This window comes from Stomoxys calcitrans, chromosome 2 (genome assembly GCF_963082655.1).
Source record: "Stomoxys calcitrans chromosome 2, idStoCalc2.1, whole genome shotgun sequence".
NCBI lineage: Eukaryota > Metazoa > Arthropoda > Insecta > Diptera > Muscidae > Stomoxys > Stomoxys calcitrans.
Window position 1 is genome coordinate 213,821,313 of NC_081553.1, and position 23,268 is coordinate 213,844,580.

The window sequence follows — 23,268 nt, forward strand, 5'->3', positions numbered from 1 at the left end:
TATTCGTAGTAGTGGTGTTAATATTACAAACTTTGGTTTCAAGCTTTATTTCCAAGAATTAATCAATGAAATTGTTATGCGTTTAGTTTTTAACACCTTTAAAAGTAATTTATGTCAAAGCCGACTGTCGTTGTGAAAAAGTAATCAAAAGACTTAAGACACGAACATTGAAATTAAAAGACTTAAGACACGAACCTATGAATAATTTAACGAGAAGCAAGTTGTTTTTTAAACCCTACACCATAAGATGGGGGCAGACTAACATCGTCATTCTGTTTGTAACACATCGAAATATTGGTCTAAGACCCCAAACCGGTTCATAACCTGATATAGCTCCCATGCAAACCGATTTCCCGATTATATTTCTTGAGATTGTAGAGGGCGCAATTCTTATCCGATTTGGATGAATTTTGCACAATGGCATCTTCTATGGTATTCAACATTCAAGCTATGGTTTCCAACATTCAAGCTAAGTATGGTCCGCCTTGGTTCATAACCTCCAATACCATAGCAATTCTTATTGTGTATCCTTGGTTTGCCTATAAAGACATGTCGGGCAAAGAACTTGACAAATGTGATCCGTGGAGGATATATAAGATATATAAGATTCGCCCCAGCCGAACTTAGCACGCATTCACTAAATAGTTATTTTTTGTCTTAAGAAATTCATCAAAGTGAGAAAAAATGTAAAGACAAAATGGCATCCCTAATAAAATAAATAGGACATGGCATCGCAATTAAAATTTTGTGATTTAATCATAAATGTTTAGGCCGTTTTCATTTAAAATGCTCTCCAACAAAACCACAAAAAGGGCCATAAACAAAACGAGACCATTCATTCATGGTGGTTGATCAACAAAATCAAATTAAATTTTTGTAAAATCAGACCACCAGTTAGGAAATTCAATTAAAAAACATTTCATTTCCTTACCACTATTCCCATCTCAGAATATATCAAAACATTAACAATGGACAAAATCATAAAATTTGGTCTCATGTTACACCTCAGTGACCACCACCGATGAAGAGAAATATTTGATATGACTCTAGCTGCAGCGGCAGCTGAAGCTCGAGCACTTTAATTTAAACTCCCAGAAATTGTAAATTTATGCAAATTACAAAAACTCCTCGCCAAACCCCGACTGACAAAATGCAATCATAGAAAACGCAAACAAGTGGATCATCAATTGACAATGATGGCCAATAAAACATTTAACAATTTCTTCTTCCAATGATTGCCAACGAAGCATTGAAGAAAATTGAAAAATCGTCATAGTGGGGGACATGGGAAATGATTATAGAGCATAGATAGTGGAGAAGGGCAAAGTCTTGGTTAGTGTGTTGTATGCTAAGAGAGGGCAGAGTTGGTAAAAATGGGATGTTAGTTTGAAAAATGGCATAGTGCAGTAAAATCAGTTATTGAAAAGGGTCAGTGGGTTGGAGTGGCAGAACAATGAATTCTAACTTTTTTTTATACCAATTGCTGAAGGAAATTGGGATATTAATTTTGTTCTTCAGTTTGCAATATAACGGAATATCAGTTGGCGACTTTGCAAAGACAATGTTTTACCATAGGCTGACTGAGTTCGAAGGTGGGTTATATCGAACTATTTTTGATATATCCCCCACATCGACCGATATCCCGATAAGGCTTTACGTACTTAGAAAAATGGTTATTCTTGAGCCGACTTTGATGAAATTTGGAATAGGGAGTTGTATTGAACCTCTTGACATTTGTGTCAAATATGGAGATCGAGGCCATATTTGATATAGCTACCATTGGAGGTCATCTTACCGCAGAGACTAGCATGTCCGCCTTTGAGACTGAACACCTGGTTTGAAATCCTGGCGAGAACATCAGAAACAAGTAAAAAGTCGTTATGTTCAGCCGGGCCGAATTTTGGATACCCACCACCTCGGGTATATATGTAAACCATCTTTCATCAAAATTCGGTGAAAATTTCATACCTTATGTTAGCGTAGCAGTTATTTCAAAATATGTTCCGATTTGGACCAAACACTAATAAGTACAGTAGCTATATCTAAAAATAAACCGATCTGAACCATATACGACACGGATGTCGAAAAACCTAACATAAGTCACTGTATCAAATTTCAGTGAAATCGGATTATAAATACGCCTTTTATGGGGCCAAGACTTTAAATCGAGATATCGGTCTATATGGCAGCTATATTCAAATGTGGACCGATCTGGGCAAAATTTAAGAAGGACGTCGAAGAGCCTAACTAAACTGACAGTCTCAAATTTCAGCGACATAGGATAATAAATGCGTCTTTTATGGCCCCAAAACCTAAAACCTAGATATCGGTCTTTATGGCAGCTATATCCAAATCTGGACCGATCTGTGCGATATAGCAGAAGTGTGTCAAGGGGCTTAACTTAACTCACTGTCCCAAATTTCGGCGACATAGGACAATAAATGAGCATTTTATGGGCCCAAAACCTTAAATCAAGAAATCGGTCATATAGGCAGCTATATCCAAATCTTGACCGATCTGAGCCAAATTGACGAAGGCTGTCGAAGGGCTTAACACAACTCACTGTCCCAAATTTCAGCAAAATCGGATAATAAATGTGGTTTTTGTGGGCCTAAGACCCCAAATTGGAGGATCGGTCTTTATGGCAGCTATATCCAAATCTGAACCGATCTGGTCCAAATTAACGAAGGATGTCGAAGGGCCTAACACAACTCACTGTCCCAAATTTCGGCGAAATCGGATAATAAATTTGGCTTTTATGGACCTAAGACCCTAAATCGGAGCACCGGTCTATATGGCGGCTATATCCAAATGGGAACCGATCTGGGCCCAATTGACGAAGGATGCCGACGGGCCTAACACAATTCACTGTCCCGATTTTCATCAAAATCGGATAATAAATGTGGTTTTTGTGGGCCTAAGACCCCAAATTGGAGGATCGGTCTATATGGCATCTATATCCAAATCAGGACCGATCTGAACCAAATTGACGAAGGCTGTCGAAGGGCCTAACACAATTCACTGTCCCAAATTTCAGCGAAATCGGATAAAAAATGTGGCTTTTATGGGCCTAGGACCCTAAATCGGAGCATCGGTCTATATGGCAGCTATATCCAAATCTGAACCGATCTGGTCCAAATTGACGAAGGCTGTCGAAGGCCCTAACACAACTCACTGTCCCAAATTTCAGCAAAATCGGATAATAAATGTGGCTTTTATGGGCTCAAGACCCTAAATCGGCGGATCGGTGTATATGGGGGCTATATCAAGATGTAGTCCGATATAGCCCATCTTCAAACTTAACCTGCTTATGAACAAAAAAAGAATCTTTGCAAAATTTCAGCTTAATATCTCTATTTTTAAAGACTCCATCATGATTTCAACAGACAGACGGACGGACATGTCTAAATCGTCTTAGATTTTTACGCTGATCAAGAACATATATACTTTATAGGGTCGGAAATGGATATTTCGATGTGTTGCAAACGGAATGACAAAATGAATATACCCCCATCCTTCGGTGGTAGGTATAAAAATTTTCAGCGATGGTTATCCCCTCCTATTGCTGGCCACATTTGTGAGGTACTGTGCCAGGTAAAAACTTCCTCCCACTGCGGCACGCCAATCGGACTCAGCTATAAAAAGGAGGACCTTTATCATTGAGCTTAAACTTAAATCGGACAGCACTCATTGAGATGTGAGAAGTTTGCCCCTGTTCCTTAGTGGAATGTTCATAGGCAAAGTTGCATTAACACATGATCCTATCTCCTGTTTTGAACCCATAAAACAACAAATTTCGATGAAACTTAAGAACAGTGAGTTTTATTAAACTCCTCGTTTGACCATATTTTGATTAAGCTGTCATACAGACCGATCACCCGATTTAACGTTTTGGGGCCATAATGGAGTTTATTACATTCGATTTCGCTGAAATTTGTCGCATTGAATGTTTCGAACACCTCGATTTCTCTACCCTTTATGGACTAACTCCAACCACAATTTGTGTTTGTGTTTCTTCTTGATTTTTTGTATCGCCAATTGCAACACCCTTTTATCATTCGATAAACTATAACGTTATAAAATATAATGAAATGGATTTTCTCATCTATCTTACCTTTACGATGTTGGTAACATCATACCTGTCCATACGGCCAATGCGAATGTAAACTGCAATATCTACTCGTATGTGAGTTTTACTTGGAGTTGAAAATGACAACCACACCCTCATTTTGTACGCATATAAATTCATAAAAATCTTAAGAGGAAAGCCTGAAAGTTGAAGAGGAAAATGTAAGCCTCACATCACAGTGTAAGAAAAAGAGTAGAAACGCCCTGTCTGGCTGGGCTGTTGTATGAGGAGGCACCAACCAATGTGTTTCTTTTCCCTTTGGCAACGCTCAATGTGATGAAAATACATTTATGCTCCATTTAATTCCTAAAGGCGTTTTCTCACGTTAAATTTATTCATAACAACGTCTCGGTTTGTAACTTGGTACAAAACTATTGGTATAAAGAGAAAATTTAAAGTTATGTGAAAATTTAAGTTAAGGTTTAAAATTTTTTTAAAGAATTCTTTTACCAAATGAATTCTTTTACCAAAAGACGAAACATTTTTAAAAGTCAGCAAGTAAAAGTGTGCTAAGTTTGGCCGGGCCGAATCTTGGGAACCCACCACCATGGATTCTGCAAAAATATGGGAGCTATATCAGGTTATAGACCGATTTGGACTGCACTTGGCACAGCTCTTGGAAGTCATAACAGAACACCGCATGCAAAATTTCAGCCAAAAATTTTGGCTTCTAGGGGCTCAAGAAGACAAATCGGGAGAACGTTTTACATGAGAGCTATATCTAAATCTGCACCGATATGGCCCATTTGCAATCCCTAATGACCTGCATCGATATTAAGTATCTGTGCAAAATTTCAAGAGGCTAGCCTTCAGCGAAAGCGAGTAATAAACGTACTTTTATTGTCTTAAGAACTTGAACCCGGAGATCGTGATATATGGCAGCTATATCCACATATAGCCCGATTTTGGCCACATTCGGTACGAATGCCAAAAGGCCTAAGAAAACTCATTGTGATAAATTTTAAGCGAAGTTAAGTTAATAAATTCGCCTTTTATGGGACTAAAACTTTAAATTGAGAGATCAGTCTATATGACAGTTATAACCAAATCTGGACCGGTCTGGGATGCCGAAATCGTACAATAAATAAGCTTTTTATGGGCCAGAAATCTTAAATCGAGAGTCTATTTTGCAGCTACATCCAAGCTGGACCGATCTGAGCAGCATTGAATAAGGATGTCGGAAGGCGTAACAAAAATCACTTTCCCAAATTTCCGTGAAATCGGGCACTAGACCTTAAAGCGAGCAGCTATATTTAAATCTGGTTCGAAACAGGAGGAGGATCATAACGCAACTCGCCAATCCCAATGGACAATACATGCGTCTATTATGGGACCAAGACGTTAAAGCGAGAGATCGGTCTATGTGGCACCTATATCCAAATCTAGACCGATCTGAGCAGCATCGAATAAGGATGGCGACAGGCTTAACACAACTCGCTTTCCCAAATTTCAGCGATATCGGACAACAAATGCGCCCAAGACCTTAATTCGAGAGATCAGTCTATTTCCAAATCTGAACTGATCTGGGCAGCATTGAATAAGGATGTCGAGAGGCCTATCATAACTCACTTTCCCAAATTTCAGCGATTTTGGACAATAAATGCGTCTACTATGGACCCAAGACCGTAAGTCGGGAGATCGTTCTATATGGCAGCTATATCCAAATCTGGTTCGAACTGGACCGTATTGAACAGGGATGTTGAGGACTATAACGCAACTCGCCCCAATTTCTGCGAAATCTGACAATTAATGCGCCAATTATGGGCTTAAGACCTTAAATCGAGAGATTGGTATATATGATAGCTTTATCCAAATTTAAACCGATCTTGACCATATAAAACACGGATATCGTAGAACCTAACACGACATATTATGTCAAATTTGAGCGAAATCGGGTAACACATGTGGCCAATAACTTAAATCGGGAGATCGGTCTATATGGGGGCTATACCAAGATTTAGTCCGATATAGCCCTTCTTCGAACTTAATCTGTCTATGGACCAATAAAGAAATCTGTGCAAAGTTTCAGCTTAATATCTCTATTTTTAAAGACTGTAGTGTGATTTCAACAGACAGACGGACATGGTTAGATCTTCTTAGACTTTTACGAAGACCAAGAATAAAAAATGTCGAAAATGGATATTTCGATGCGTTCTAAATGGAAAGACAAAATCCCTTCCCAGTCCTTCGGTGGTGGGTGTAAAAATAAATAAATAAAATGTATCCTTTTACCTAAGTTTGTGTTCAATTCGGGTTTTGATTGAGGCTTCCAAGGTCTCACGAAGTGATATCGGGGTATGAATTTTAATGGACCTATATCTAATTATGACGAAGGCCACCATTACCCAGAGGTTAGTATGTACGCCTGTAACGCTAAACGCCTGGGTTCGAATCCTGACGAGACCATCATAAAATTTTAAGAGGTGATTATCCCCTTCCTAATGCCGGCGACATTTGTGAGGGGCTTTGCCATGTAAAAACTTCTCCCCAAAGAGATGTGTCATTGCGGAACGCCGCTCGGACTTGGCTATAAAAAAGAGGCCCTTATCATTGAGTTTAAACATGAACCGGACTGCACTTATTGATATGTGAGAAGTTGGCCCCTGTTCCTTAATGGAATGTTCATGGGAAAATTTGCATTGGCATATCTATTTATGAACCTATCGTGGAAGGATTCGTTGTCAGTATTGTTGGGCACAAAAACTTAAGGCTTCTAGGAGCTCAAGAAGTCAAATACGAATATCGATTAATATGGGGCTTAATAGAGATGGCGAGACTGTTGGAGGACATAAGTGCACTTCACATACCCAATGTCAGCCAAATCGGATGAAAATTAAGGCTTCTTGGAGCTGAGGCAGTCAAATCCTGGGATCGGTTTATATGGGTGCCATATCAGTTTATTGGCCAATTGTAATCATGCTTGGCATGAATGTTGGAAGTTATAACACAAGACCATGTGCCAGATTTCAACTAAACCGTATGAAAATTAAGTCCTCCAAGAGCTCAAAAGATCAAAACCGAGGATCGACAGTAAACGATATAGGCCATTTTCAAACCAAAATAACCTACATAAAAAAAAAAAAAATATCTGTGCAAAATGTTAAGCGGCTACCTTTACACATTCGATTGCTATCGTGATTTCGACAGACGCACGGACAAATGACTAAATTTTTATAGTGCCATCCTATGGTGGTGGGTTTACTAATAGGGTTCGGTACAATGCAGCTCACTGTTTCGAATTTCGCCGAAATCGGACAATAAACGCACTTTTGATGGGCTTAATCGACAGATCGATCTGTTGAACAAGAAATAACCCTATAAGCAGATCTCCCAATTCCGATCTTATTAGAATTGGCTGAAATTTTGCATAATGACTTTAACTCTGGTCTCCAAGAGCCAAACCAAGTATGGGCCCAATCGATTCATAACTTGGTATAGCTCCAAAAGCATAGCAATTCATACTCATTATCCTTTGTTGGCTATAAAGGGATATCAGGCATAGAATTTGACAAATGCGATCCATGGTGGAGAGTATAAGATATGGCCCGGCCGCACTAAGCACGCTTTTACTTGTTTTTATATATCTTTATATTTTTATACCCTCCACCATAGGATGGGTGTATACTAATTTCGTCATTCTGTTTGTATTTACTGGAACAATTCGTCTGAGACCCCATAAAGTATATATATTCTTTATCGTCGCGACATTTTATGTCGATCTAGCCATATCCGTCCGCCCGTCCGTCTGTCTGTCGAAAGCACGCCAAATTCCGAAGGAGTAAAGTTAGTCGCTTGAAATGCACATATACTTCTTATTAGTGTAGGTCGGTTGGTATCGTAAATGGGCCATATCGGTCCATGTTTTGATATAGCCGCCATATAAACCGATCTTGGGTCTTGACTTCTTGAGCCTCTAGAGTGCGCAATTCTTATCCGATTGGAATGAAATTTTGCACGCCATGTTTTGTTATGATATCCAACAACTGTGCCAAGTATGGTTCAAATCGGTCCATAACCTGATATAGCTGTCCTGACTTTTTAAGCTTCTAGAGGGCGCAATTCCTATCCGATTTGGCTGACATTTTGCATGACGTATTTTTTTCTTACTTTCAACAACCGTATCAAATAAGCTTCAAATCGGTTCATAACCTGATATAGCTGCCATATAAACCGATCTGGGATCTTGACTTCTTGAGCCTCTAGAGGTCGCAATTATTATCCGATTTGGCTGAAATTTTGTTCGATGGATCCTCTCATGACCATCAATATACGTGTTTATTATGGTTTGAATCGGTCTATAGCCTGATACAGCTCCCATAAAAATCGATCTCTCTATTTTACTTCTTGAGCCCCCAAAGGGCGCAATTCTTATTCGAATTGGCTGACAATTAACACAGGTCTCCAACATATAATTTAATTGTGGTCCAAACCGGGCCATATCTTGATATCGCTCTAATAGCAGAGCAAATCTTTTCTTATATCCTTTTTTGCCTAAGAAGAGATGCCGGGGAAAGAACTCGACAAATGCGATCCATGGTGGAGGGTATATAAGATTCGGCCCGGTCGAACTTTGCACGCTTTTACTTGTTATTTTTATTTTTGTCTTTTATAAGATAAGGCCTTTGATTGGCAATGATAGTTGCTTAGTCTTAAGTCTTTTGTTTTTAACCCCATTCTTGTATTGATTACTTTCTTATGTAACAGTTCAAAGAAGTTTGTTGCCCAAGTCTTTTGATTTTTACCCTATCCTTGCTTCTATTGAATAGTTTCATAGTTTCCCATGTCATTATTCAATGAATATTTTGTATTGACTTATTGAATATTTCCCCTCAATGAAGGCAGTTTTATAGCCTCTAACAATTTGTCTAGTAGTGTCATTTGTCATAAACGACAAACTGCGTGAATAAAATGACGAGTTACATGATTTTATTCTTCATGGTTTAAACAGAAAATTCAATATGCGTTTTTTTTTTGCCACATTCAGAGTTCCTTGTCGTGCTTGGCTAGAGCAACCATATGTCTGATGACAATGCGTTTGCGCGTTAAGTAACCCCCCATTGTTTGGCTGGTTGCTGGTGGTGGACAATGTGTGTTATAGGCGCATGAGGAACCTTTCGTTTTTCTGCTTTCCTACACTGTTGCTGTTTAACGCTCTGTTTGTCTCGTGCGTATTGAGTTTTGGAACTCACGTACACATATTCAACACTGTGGGATGCCATGTACAAATGCCGGCAAATATGTTGTAATAAATTTTACTTTAATAAGTGGAGAAATGTTACAAAGATCGTGAATGGCAAGAAATATGGTAAGGACATCAGAGCTAAATGTGTAAAATATTAATTTTTATTACTCTAACAAATTTGTGCATAACTCATGGGGATGGCCCAAGTAAGGTTGAGTAGAGGGTGGGAGAGATAGTAAAGAGAAGAAAACAAAGTTGATGGTAAAGGTTAAGGAATTGAAACTGTTGGATGTTATTACTAAACGGGCAAACGAATTTCAATGGTATGACTGACCATTAGTCTAACGTTTTACAAAATAAAGCTAGCAAGTTGAACTTTGAAATTTTCTCCTAGATAGGTTGTCGTTCCGTTTGCAACACATCAAAATATTCATTTCCGACCCTATAAAGTATATATTTTCTTGATCACCGTAAAAGTCTAAGACGATCTAGCCATGTCCGTCCGTCTCTTGAAATCACGGTATAGTCTTTAAAATCAGAGACATTGAGCTGCCACTTTGCACAGTTACGTTTTTTGTCCATAAGCTATCGAAAATAGGCTATATCGGACTATATCTTTATATAGCTCCCATACAGACCGATCCGCCTATTTTGGGTCTTAGGCCCATGAAAGCCACGTTTATTATATTGGGTTGCCCAAAAAGTAATTGCGGATTTTTCATATAGTCGGCGTTTTCACAGCTTGTGACTCTGTAATTGCATTCTTTCTTCTGTCAGTTATCAGCTGTTACTTTTAGCTTGCTTTAGAAAAAAAGTGTAAAAAAAGTATATTTGATTAAAGTTCATTCTAAGTTTTATTAAAAATGCATTTACTTTCTTTTAAAAAATACGCAATTACTTTTTGGGCAAAATAGGATTTTGCTAAAATTTGGGCAGTGAGTTGTTTTATGCCAATCGACATCTTTTTTTAATTAAGGTCAGATCGGTTCAGATTCGGATATAGCCGCCATATAGACCGATCCGCCGATTTAAGGGTTTGGACCCATAAAAAGGGCATTTATCGATCGATTTTGCCAAAACTTGGGACAGTGGGTTTTGTTAAGCACTTCAATATTCTTCTTAGGATTTTGCTGAAATTTGGACAGTGAGTTGTTTTATGCCAATCGACATCTTTTTTTAATTTGGGTCAGATCGCTTTAGATTTGGATATAGCTGCCATATAGACCGATCTCTCGATTTAAGGTTTTCGGCCCATAAAAGGCGCATTTTCTTTCGAATTCGCCGAAATTTGGGAAAGTAAGTTGTGTTAGGCTCTCGACATCTTTCTCTAATATGGCCCAGATCGGTCGAGATTTGGATATAGCTGCCATTTTAAACCGATCTCTCGATTTGAGATTTTTGGCCCATAAAAGGCGCATTTATTATTCGATTTCGCCGAAATTTGTGACAGTGAGTTGTGTTGGGCCCTTTGACATTATTCTTCAGTTTGGTTCAGATTTGGATATCGCTGCCATATATACCGATCTCTCGATTTAAGGTTTTAAACCCATAAAAGGCGCATTTATGGAGCGATTGTGCCAAAATTTGGGAAAGTGAGTTGTGTTAGGCCCTTCGACATCTTTCTCTAATATGGCCCAGATCGGTCAAGATTTGGATATAGCTGCCATTTTAAACCGATCTCTCGATTTAAGATTTTGGGCCCATAAAAGACCCATTTATTGTCCGATTTCGCCGAAATTTGTGACAGTGAGTTGTGTTGAGCCCTTCCACATTATTCTTCAATTTGGTTCAGATCGGTTCAGATTTGGATATAGCTGCCATATAGACCGATCTCTCGATTTAAGGTTTTGGGCCCATAAAAGGCGCACTTATTGTCCGATTTCGCCAAAATTTGGGACACAGAGTAGTGTAAGGCCCTTCAACATTCTCCTTCAATTTGGATCAGATCGGTTCAGAAGCCGAAAGTTGGAATAGTGAGTTGTGTTAGGCCCTTCGACATCCCTCTTCAATTTGGCCCATATCAGTTGAGATTTGGATATAGCAGCCATATAGACCGATTTTTCGATTTGTAGTCTTGGCCCCTTAAAAGACACATTTATACTCCGATTTCGCTGAAATTTTACACACTGACTTATGTTAGGCTTTTTGACATCCGTGTCGTATATGGTTCAGATCGGTCTATATTTGGATATGGCTACCAAAGAGATCATTATTTTGTTCTACAAAATATTTCATTTAGGAAAAGGTACCAAAATGACTCTCTGAGGAAATGGTACCAAAACCAACTTTTCCCTTGGAAGGGGTACCCCTCTCTCTGGGGAATGGATATTAAAATAACCCTTTCCCTTAGGAAAGGGTACTAAAACTACCCTTTCCCTTAGGAAAGGGTACTAAAACTACCCTTTCCCTTAGGAAAGGGTACTAAAACTACCCTTTCGCTTACGAAAGGGTACTAAAACTACCCTTTCGCTTACGAAAGGGTACTAAAACTACCCTTTCGCTTACGAAAGGGTACTAAATCTAGCCTTTCCCTTAGGAAAGGGTTCTAAAACGACACTTCCCTTAGGAAAGGGTACTAAAACTACCCTTTCCCTTAGGAAAGGGTACTAGAATTACCCTTTCCCTTAGGAAAGGGTACTAAAACTAACCTTTCTCTTATGAAAGGGTTCTTAAACTTCCCCTTTCCTTTGGAAAGGGTACTTAAAATACTCCCTAAGGAAAGGGTATTAAAATAACCCTTTCCATTAGGAAAGGGTACTAAATCCACCCTATCCCTTAAGAAAGGGTACTGAAACTACACCTTCCCGTAGGAAAGGGTACTAAAACTAGCCCTTCCTTTAGCAAAAGGTACTAAAACTACCCTTTCCCTTAGAAAAGGGTACTAAAAATACCCTTTTTCTTAGGAAAGGGTACTAAAACTACCCTTTTCTCTTAGTAAAACTAACCTTTCCCTTAGGAAAGGGGACCTAAACTAAACTTTCCTTTGGGAAAGGGTACTAAAACTTCCCTTTCCCGTATGAAAGGGTGCTAAAACTACCCTTTCCCATATGAAAGGGTGCAAAAACTACCCTCTTCCTTAGGAAAGGGCACTTTAACTACCATTTCTCTTCGAAATGGGGACTTAAACTACTCTATCCTTAGGAGAGGTTACTACAACTACCTTTTCACTTATGAAAGTGTACTTAAGCTACCCTTTCTCGTAGAAAATAGTATGTAAAGTACCGTTTCCCTTAGGAAATAGTAATTAAACTACCCTTATCCTTAGAAAAGGGTTCTTAAACTAATCTTTTCCTTAGGAGAAGGCACTTAAACTACCGTTTCCCCTAGGAAATGATTTTAAGTTTACCCATTCTCTTAAGAAGGGTTATTAAAACTATCCTTTGCTTAAGAAAGTTTTCTTAAACTTCCCTTTTCCTAAGGAAAGTTTTATTAAATTAACCTTTCTCTTCGGAAAAGTACTTAAACAACCCTTTCTTTTAGAAAAGGAAATTAAAGTTTCTACTGTTTTTTTTTTTTTTTTTTGAATTTTTTAATTATGATATTGAGCTGCCTTTGTCTTGGGCTATCCATATCATCTAAAAAGTTCAACAACCTTACGTCAACAATTGCCTTTGTATTTACCCCGAAGTCTGATTGCTTCAATGCTCCTAAGAGACAGCAACAACGGTAAACAAATAATGTTTCGTTCCATAAAATTGCTTAATTTTCAGTTCAGCATTTAAGTAATCATAACTTTATGTATCGTCATAATAGAATGGCATGACAATGCCGATGCTGATGATGATGGTGGTCCTGGCACGCAATATCCATAAAAACTCCCTCAATTCCAATGCAGCATACAATGGTCGCAACAACGCACAATCTGGGATCGGGAAAACAATAACTTCAGCTCATTAACACTTGAATGGTGAGCTTGAAAAAGTCAACATCAGATAGAAGGACGGACAGCGGGACAGACAGATGGACGGACTTTTGCAAGAAAGGATAAAGATTATCGATCTTAAAGAACAGGCAATGGACAACCCCCACCCGCAAAAAGTTATAAAGCGAGAGAACACACGCATAGGTTCTCACGATGATGTTTAGTGATGAGGACCGATGATGACGACGACAGAGACGGCGACGATCAGATCACATGATATTGATTTGGTGATATAGTGTGGCGTAAACCCTAAATATACTGCGAGACTTTAAACCTTTTTTTCGTATCGAAAAAATTACTTGCATTGCAGTAAAAGTAAAGGATTTTCTTAAAGGACACCTAAGAAAAAGAGAAATGATAAAAAAAAGTAAGCGAGGAGATTTGAAGCTCATAAATGGCTTATAAGTGTTGGCAAGGAAAAGGGTTGGCAAAAATTATATGCGCCAACACCATGGTGTTGTTACGGCAATAATCGCTTTAACCCAAAAGATGCGAATTATATTTTTTTTGTTATCCAGAGTTCAAAAGCTCAGGTTAAAAAACAACATCTTTGTTCGGGGCATCAAAAGACACTGGCGAACAAATTGTAATAAGATTTTGAGATACATTTGCAGCTGTGACCAAAATTAGATTTCGCTGAAATTTTATTTTAATTTAATTTCTAAAGAAACGTAGGAAAAATAATTTTGATGAAATTTGTTGTGCGTTAAAAAAAACTATTTCTGTAAAAGTGTACTAAAAATTTGATAAAAATTTTCTTTGGTATTTTTTTAAGGGAATTTTTTGTGAAAACATAAGAAAATATTTACGAAAATTTTCACCATTTTTTTTTTTAATTCAATTTGTAAATTTAGTTTTGATATGATTGTCTAAAAAATCAAATCGATGGACTATTGCAAAATTTTGTCGCTTCGTGTAATTGTGCGTTCACCAGCAACAACGTTAAAACAAACACCATTATCCTCCAACTAAGTCACGGCTGCCCAAGAAGACCTTGCCCTTGGTTAGTCAACAACATCGACTCATAACAATTGCCAGGCCACAACATCACATTGTTCCAGCTGAGGTTGGATGTAGTTTTTTTTTGATGCCAGATCAGTGATCTCTTAAAGAAATCTTCACCATTCTCAATAATCTTGCGCCGAGTGATGTTTGTTGCTTTGTCCCGATGTTGGTCGTTGATGTCGATGGTGTTTGGGGGTACACTTTAAAGACAATGAAATCAAATCATTTGCCATCACTTAAGATACGCTCGTTCCAAAGGTATAAAATAATAACAATAATAATAACCGAGGAAATACACTTGTGTCTACGGCCAGCTTATGGGCCAGCTGCAAAGTCTGGATAAACCGAAGAGCATAATAATTACCAGATGTGTGTGCCAACATAATAATAATCCTGATAAGCGAGAGAATTTTGTGCAAGCCCTTAAAATTGTTGGGTTATCTTACGAGGAGGAACATTTAGGTAGTCCGTCCGTCCGTCTGTTGAAATCACTATAGCGAACAAATATAGACATCTGCATAAAAATTTTGCACAAGTACTTCTTATTGATGTAGATCGTTGGGGATTGCAAATGGCCCATTCGGTTGGGATTTGGATATAGTTTTTCTCTATAGTTTCTATGGTCCTTCGATTTGAATTGTTGAGCCTCTAAAAGCCTCAATTTTTGCCAGATTTCGATGGAATTATGAACGTGATCAAACAAATCCCGCCCTGATAGGTCCATAAATAGAAATGGTCCCCTAGACACCACAGGTTTTGTACGATTTGCCTGTGGCCAACAAAGAGAAAAGGATGTTAGATGGGCTTTTGATGCAGCTAGTTGAAGTTAAAGTAGGGAGTTATGGGAGGTCTTTTAGAAAAATCCACCGTGACGCAGTGGTTTGCATGTCCGCCGCTGAAGCCGAAAGCCTGGGTTCAAACTCCGGCTTGAACATTAACAAGTAAAAAAGCGTTAAGTTTAGAATAGCCGAACTTTGGATACCCACCATCTCGGGTATATATGTAAACCACCTTTCGTCAAAATCCGGTGATACCTTATGCCCCATAGAGCTATATCGAAATATGCCCTGATTTGGACCAAATAATAATAACTACAACTCATTGTTCAATTGTGTAAAACAAAATATTGGTCATTTTAGTAGCTATATCTACAAATAAACCGATTTGAACCATATACGACACGGATGTCGAAAACCCTAACATAAGTCACTGTGTCAAATTTCAATGAAATCGAATTATAAATGCGCCTTTTATGGGGCCAAGACCTTAAATCGCGATATCGGTCTATATGGCAGCTATATCCAAATCTGAACCGATTTGGGCCAAGTTGCAGAAAAACTCACTTACACAACTCACTGTCCCAAATTTCGTCGAAATCGGACAATAAGTGCGCCTTTTATGGCCCCAAAACCTTAAATCGAGAGATCGGTCTATATGGCAGCTATACCCAAATTTTGATCGATCTGAGCCAAATTGAAGAAGAATGTCGAAGGGCCTAACACAACCCCCTGTCCCAAATTTCAGCGAAATCGGACAATAAATGCGCCTTTTATGGGCCAAAAACCTTAAATCGTGAAATCGGTCTATATGGCGGCTATATCCAAATCTGGAGTGATCTGAGCCAAATTGAAGGAGGATTTCGAAGGGCCTAACACAACTCACTGTCCCAAAAATTGGCAAAATCGGACAATAAATGCGGGTCCAAGACCTTAAATCGAGATATCGGTCTATATATCAGCTATATCCAAATCTGAACCGATCTGGGCCAAATTGAAGAAGGATGTCAAAGGGCGTAACACAACTCACTGTCTTAAATTTCAGCAAAATCGGATAATAAATGTGGCTTTAATGGACCTAAGACCCTTAATCGGCGGATCGGTCTATATGGAGGCTATACAGGAGGAACTTAACCTGCTTTTGGGCAAAAAAAGAATCTGTGCAAAATTTTAGCTCAATATCTCTATTGTTAAAGACTGTAGCGTGATTTCAACAGATAGATCGTCTTAGATTTTTACGCTGATCAAAATATATATACTGTATAGGGTCGGAAATGGATATTTCGATGTGTTGCAAACGGAATGACAAAATTAATATACCCCCATCCTTCGGACTTGGTATAAAAAAGGAGGCCCCTAATCATTGAGCTTAAACTTTAATCGGACTGCACTCATTGATATGAGAGAAGTATCCCCTATTTCTTAATGGAATGTTTATGGGAAATTTAGTAGTCTAGTAGATTGAGGAGTTATGGATCGTAAAGGATACCTCAAGACTGCTGATGCTAATGGCCAAAGACTCCCCTTATATGGGCAACTTAAGGAGGATGGAGAATAGAAGAATTCTCCTCGTGATACTCGCCATCATTTGTTAAAGGCGTACCTTTGTATTTGTGAATCAACGAGCAGGTTAAGAAGGGCCTTAATGCATACGAGGAATACCGACACAGACACATGGCGAACGGGCTGTTGACTCGTGGGAGAAATGCCATCGGGCCCCGTAAGTCACTGGGGCCCGATGGCATTTCTCCCATGAGGCTGGAGGAGTCGTTTGATTCCTGGTATGTTTTTGTGTTTTCGACATGTCTAAGATTATCTTATGTGTCCCCAACTTGGAGAATGGTGAAGGTGGTTAACACACCTAAGGAAGTGAGGCTGCAATAATGCGCGGCCGATAACTACATACCGATAAGCCATCCATCCTTCCTCGTTAAGACACTGAAGAGAATGCTGAAGATGAATATTAGGAATACACTGGGTGTGTCCTATTTATCCGAATATCAGCATGCTTGCATCAGGGAAAGATCTATGGACTCAGCTTTGCAAATGCAAATTTGCCCAAGAACATTCCATAAAGGAACAGCGACAAACTTCTCACATATCAATGAGTGCTGTCCGATTCAAATTCAAGCTCAATGATAAGGGACATACTTTTTATAGCCGAGTCTGAACGATGTGCCGCAGAGACACACTACTTTAGGGAGAAGTGTTTATATGGCTTCTATGCATGGCATAGTACCTCACCAATGTCGCCAGGATTAGGAGCGGAAAACCACCACAGAACAAATTTTTCTGTTGTTCTCGCCAGGATTCGAACCTAGGCCTTCAGCGACATAGGCGGACATAGTAATCTCTGCACTATGATGGTCTGCAAGTGTGGACACCACTTTACATAGCGTCATTCATCGCTTTTCAAAACTATGTAGCCTCATCTCGACTTGAAGAAATCTACCGCTTTGCTGTCACTGGCTAGAACAGACGTCTCAGTCATTGTGTGCGTCTACGTCTAATCGGAAAACACGCTGACAGACTGAAGGTTGCTAGCAACGGCTTTTGCACAAGCTGTGAGGACATCAAAGAAGAAGAGATTATAGAACACCTTCTGTGTGTGTGTCCCGCACTAGCAGTCAGAAGGAGTTCCACTTTAGGTTCTCTTTGATAACCTGGTTCTCATTTCTTTGATTAAGCGAAAGTGAAGTTGTGGGGTAAGAACTAAAAGGTACTTCTTTCTTCTGTTCCTGTGGTATTACAATGGACGAAAACGTCTAAGTAAATCTGATGGTAGACCGCCACTTAAACCTAAACTAACCAAACCTATTCATCGCCTGGTGAGGACTCTCGAGAAGCTTTTCCCTTGGCAACTTTTTTGTACATTGAAGGAGCTTTTAACCATATTCAATCATCATTCATCTTGAGTACGGTGCGTTGAGCTGAATAGTGAACATGTTTTTGAATAGTAAGATAACACCGAACAGTCACGAGGGGAAATACACAAGATGGTGTCATTTTACCGCTCCTGGTGGTACACCGGATTCTTGAGAAACTATGGACAATAGGGGTCAGGGTGTGCGCTTACGCGGCTGACCTATTGACCTATTTATTCTTGCTACGGTCAGATTTTTGTCTTCGATGTCGGAGATATTGGTCAAGCCTCTCGAATGTATGACGCCTTGGGTTGAGAAGTGTGGATTATGCGTTAACGCTAGGAGAAAGAGTTAGTATTGTTTACACGGAGGAAGAGTTTAGGATTCTCTCTCTACAGGGTGGGACACTGGAGTTGTAAGAATCATCTAAATTCCCAGGTGTAATTGTGAATAGTAAATTTAATTTGAATTTTGGCCAGGAATCTAGGGTTAAGAATGAATTTGTGGCACTTGACTTCTGTCAAAAAAAATAGAGTGTGGTATACACTAAAGTTGCGCACGTGACTCATGAGTTGTCGTGTCAAACATGTATAAAGCGTGAGTCAAGTGATTCGTAAGTGAGATCCAAATCCAATCAAGTGACCGTGATTGAATAAAATTTTGTTTTGCGTGAGCGTGAGTGAGTGTAATCATGTTCACGACATTAAACACGACTCACAGGACTCACGAAAAAGTCCTGAGACACTCACGTCTCACCAGACATCCAGGACGAGACACTCACGACTTATGAGAAACTCACGACTCACAAAACACGACTAAAGATGTGCACGTTAGTGATTTTCCACTCACGCACGACTTTTTTGTGTCGACTGACGTTTACGCACGCTGAGGAGACGAAAATGTTTGTCAAGCACACTCTTGCACAATTCACGAGAAAATCGCGACTTACGAAGCAATCACGAGTCACAAGGCACACACAACTCACGGTTCACACACGAGAAAATCACGACTCATGAAATAATCACAACTCATAAGGCGCTCACTACTCAAGAGATGCTCAATACTCACGAGGCGCTCACTATTTACGAGATGCTCACTACTCACGAGACGCTCACTACTTACGAGACGCTCACTACTCACAAGACGCTCACGACTCAAGGGAAAAACGCGTCTAACGGTTAAAAAATAAGGATAACAAAATTTTGCATGCGCAAACGTGAGTGGACATAAAAAGTCGAGCGCGAGTAAAATTTTTTATACCCATCACCATTGGATAGGGGGTATATTTATTTAGTCATTCCGCTTGCAACACATCGAAATATCCATTTCCGACCATATCGTCATAAAATTCTAAAACGATTTAACGAAGTCTGTGTGTCTGTCCGTCCGTGTGTCCGTCAATTGTGTCCGAGTGTCCGTCAAATTGAGATATTAAATTGAAATTTTGTACAGATTCGTATTTCTTCCATACGCAGGTTATGTTCTTAAATGTGCCCCATCGGACTATATTTGGATACAGCTGTCATATAGACCGATCTGGTTATTTAGGGTCTTAAGACCGTAAAATCCCCCGTTTTGTTGCCCGATTTCGCTGAAATTTAAAATAGGAAGCTGTACTAGGAACCCCGATATTCAAACCAGGGCAGCGGAGTCGACCGGAGTCGAGTTTCTGAGGCCGAGTCGGAGTCGGACTATTGAGCCGGAGTTTGGTATGGAGTTAAGCACGTTAGCCCCGACTTCGAACGCCCTCCGACTCCGACTTATAACTCCGCAGCCCTGATTCAAAACGAATATGGGATATATAGCTGCCATATAGACCGATCTTCCACTTTGGGGTCTTAATCCCATAAAAGCGAATTTATTGCTTGATTTCGCTGAAACTGTTACTTGTATAAGAGTTCTCGGGACCTGAAATAAAAATGATCCAGACAAGCCCCTTTTTGCGTATTACTATGGATGTGCTAGCGGAGTTGTTATAAAAGAGGATGATTAATTTGTACATTTTGGTGGGTATGTTTCTTGTTTCTTATGAGCGTGCGTGAACGTGAGTGAGGAGAGCGAATATTGAAAATCACAATGGGCCATACGAAGGCCTTAGCGGATATCATTCTCATTCAAAAATGGATGCCGTGTCTCTAATTCTCATCGCTTCAAGTTTGGTACAATCCCGAGGAAAATTTCAGCTGTTTTATGAGCACTTAATCTGGAGATCGATTTGCAAGATATATATAGGCACATAAGGTTCGATATGATCTGGGCCTGGTTCCAGTACAGCCCAGTGATCTAAATTTCAGTGAAGCTGGGTAGAAAATGTTTCTTTTATAAGCTCAAGTGCTCAAATTGCGAGTTCAGTATATGTGAAAATAGAAATTTGGCCAGCATTTCTGCTCAATATATCACATCCCATGGTAGTTACGAAATTTCGCTTCTAGTGTGGTAGAAAAAACAAATGACGACGAAAAACGGTGTCTTCCATTATAGTGTTTCATTTTGTTTGGTGTGTAGGGAGATCATCAATCTTGTCCAAAAGAAAAAACCTACATTGGCGATGACATGAGAAGCGTGTGCCTTACACATTATGGATATAATCATGAAATCAGTTGTTGTCGGCCTTAAGGCAAATTATAACACAACAGCAATGAGGTATTCTCTCATGATGGAGATATTTTTTCTCACACAATTATGCACGATTATATAATTTTTTGGTTACTCTACAATATGGGAATTTGGAATGAAGAAATGGGCTGATATAAAAAGTTTCAGTTATATGCATAAGGAACTGTTTTTGGTAAATTTTTAAATAAAAATTGAAAGTTATTGAAACAAAGTTATACTTGGATTTATATGGTATTGCAGTAACTGGGGTGTTGGAGTATTTTGGTGTTTCTTTTGAGTCGACTCCACATAACTTTCTTCCTTCTTCCTTTTTATTGCAGAGCTAATTCTGGGATGATTCTTTGTTGAAAGCGCTCAGTTATAATAAAGTGATTTATTTTGTATTAAAGTGAGCTAAATTATATGTTACACAGGCATTAATTTGATTGGCCAATCAATCGCTCGAAGATGTTCCAGGCTGAATGCAGAATGGTTGGTGTCAGCATCAACCCCTTAAAAAACAAACAAAAAGGTAATTGCACTGAAAATGAAACGAAAAACGAACTATATAGGCTGGAATATAATTAATCTGTCATATTACAAAATTATTGGGTTGCTCAAAAAGTAATTGCGGATTTTTCATATAGTCGGCGTTGACAAATTTTTTCACAGCTTGTGACTCTGTAATTGCATTCTTTCTTTTGTCAGTTATCAGCTGTTACTTTTAGCTGGCTTTAGAAAAAAAAGTGTAAAAAAAGTATATTTGATTAAAGTTCATTCTAAGTTTTATTAAAAATGCATTTACTTTCTTTAAAAAAAATCCGCAATTACTTTTTGGGCAACCCAATATTAATTATTCTCATCATATACCATTGTAATATACTAATCAGCAACACCTGTTCAACAGCAATAATTCCCCTAAAACATTTTCTATATTTCTTTTTGAAAATTCTTCCATTTAACATTAAGCCTAAACCTAATAAACTCTCTGAAAAATAACCATTTTGTGGCAATGTTAGGCATGGCAAAAACGGTTAATGCCAAATCTTTAGCAAGGTCATCAATAACAAACTACTAAATTTTCAAAACAAGACCACAAGCGACATTATCCAATTAATAATGCCAACCTCCTAAAAAGAAAACAAAGAACAAGGAACCTAAGCAATTTTCCCCCAAAACGTACTGCAAGTCTAAATCGATTATATTGGAATTGAAGAAGTAAGTGTAAGCTCTTTTTGAAGCAAGTTCATACATTAGGGTGGAGAGGGAGAAAGAATTAAGAAATATTGATTGGGTTAAACTATTGTCTATCCATCACTATGAATGATGCTTTTTGCTCAGATTTTTATACCCACTACCGGAGAATGGGGGTATATTCATTTTGTCATTCCGTTTGCAACACATTGAAATATCCATTTTCGACGCTATAAAGTATATATATTCTTGATTGTCGTACAAATCTAAGAAGATCTATCCATGTCCGTCCGTCTGTCCGGCTATCTGTTGAAATCACGCTACAGTCGTTAAAAATAGACATATTGAGCTGAAACTTTGCACAGATTCTTTTTTTTTCTGTTGCATAAGTTCGAAGACGGGCTATATAGGACTGTATATTGGTATAGACCCCATATAGGCCGATCTGCCGATTTAGGGTCTTAGGCCCATAAAAGTCACATTTATTAACCGATTTTGCTGAAATATGGGACAGTGAGTTGTGTAGAGCAGTCTATATCCTTCTTTAATTTGGCCCCATCGGTCCAGATTTGTATATAGCTGCCATATAGACCGAACTCTTGATTAGAGGTTTTGGGTTCATAAAAGGTGCATTTATTGTCCGATTTTGCTGAAATTTGGGACAGTGAGTTGTCTTAGGTCCTTCAATATCCCCCTTTAATTTGGCTCATATCGGTTCGGATTTGAATTTAGCTGCCATATAGACCGATCTCTCGATTTAATGTCTTGGGTCCAATTTTGCCGAAATTTGGGACAGTGAGTTGTATTAGGCCCCACGACATCCTTCTGTACTATAGCGTTGATCGGTTCAGATTTGAACATAGCTGCCATATAGACCGATCTATCGATTTAAAGTCTTGGTCCCATAAAAGGCGCATTTATAATCCGATTTCGCTGACATTTTACATAGTGACTTATGCTAAGCTTTTCCATATGCTTCAGATCGGTCTATATTTGGATATGGCTACCAAAAAGACTTAACATTTATTCTACAAAATTGAACAATGACTTGTATTGATTATATCACTCAATGTCCGTGCCGAATTTGGTCCAAATCGGACCATATTTCGATAAAGCTGCTATGGGGACATAAGCTATGCATTTTTCATCCGAATATGACGAAAGGTGGTTTACATATATTCCCGAGGTGGTGGGTATCTAAAGTTCGGCACGGCCGAACTTAACGCCTCTTTACTTATTTCATCAACCATGTCTACTACGGTGCAATAGGTCTATAACCTGATTGAGTTCCCATATAAACCGATCTACTGATATAATATTGGGTTGCCCAAAAAGTAATTGCGGATTTTTTAAAAGAAAGTAAATGCATTTTTAATAAAACTTAGAATGAACTTTAATCAAATATACTTTTTTACACTTTTTTTCTAAAGCAAGCTAAAAGTAACAGCTGATAACTGACGGAAGAAAGAATGCAATTACAGAGTCACAAGCTGTGAAAAAATTTGTCAACGCCGACTATATGAAAAATCCGCAATTACTTTTTGGGCAACCAATATCTTGAGCCCCTGGAAGCCGCAATTTTTGTTAAATTGTTCTGATAT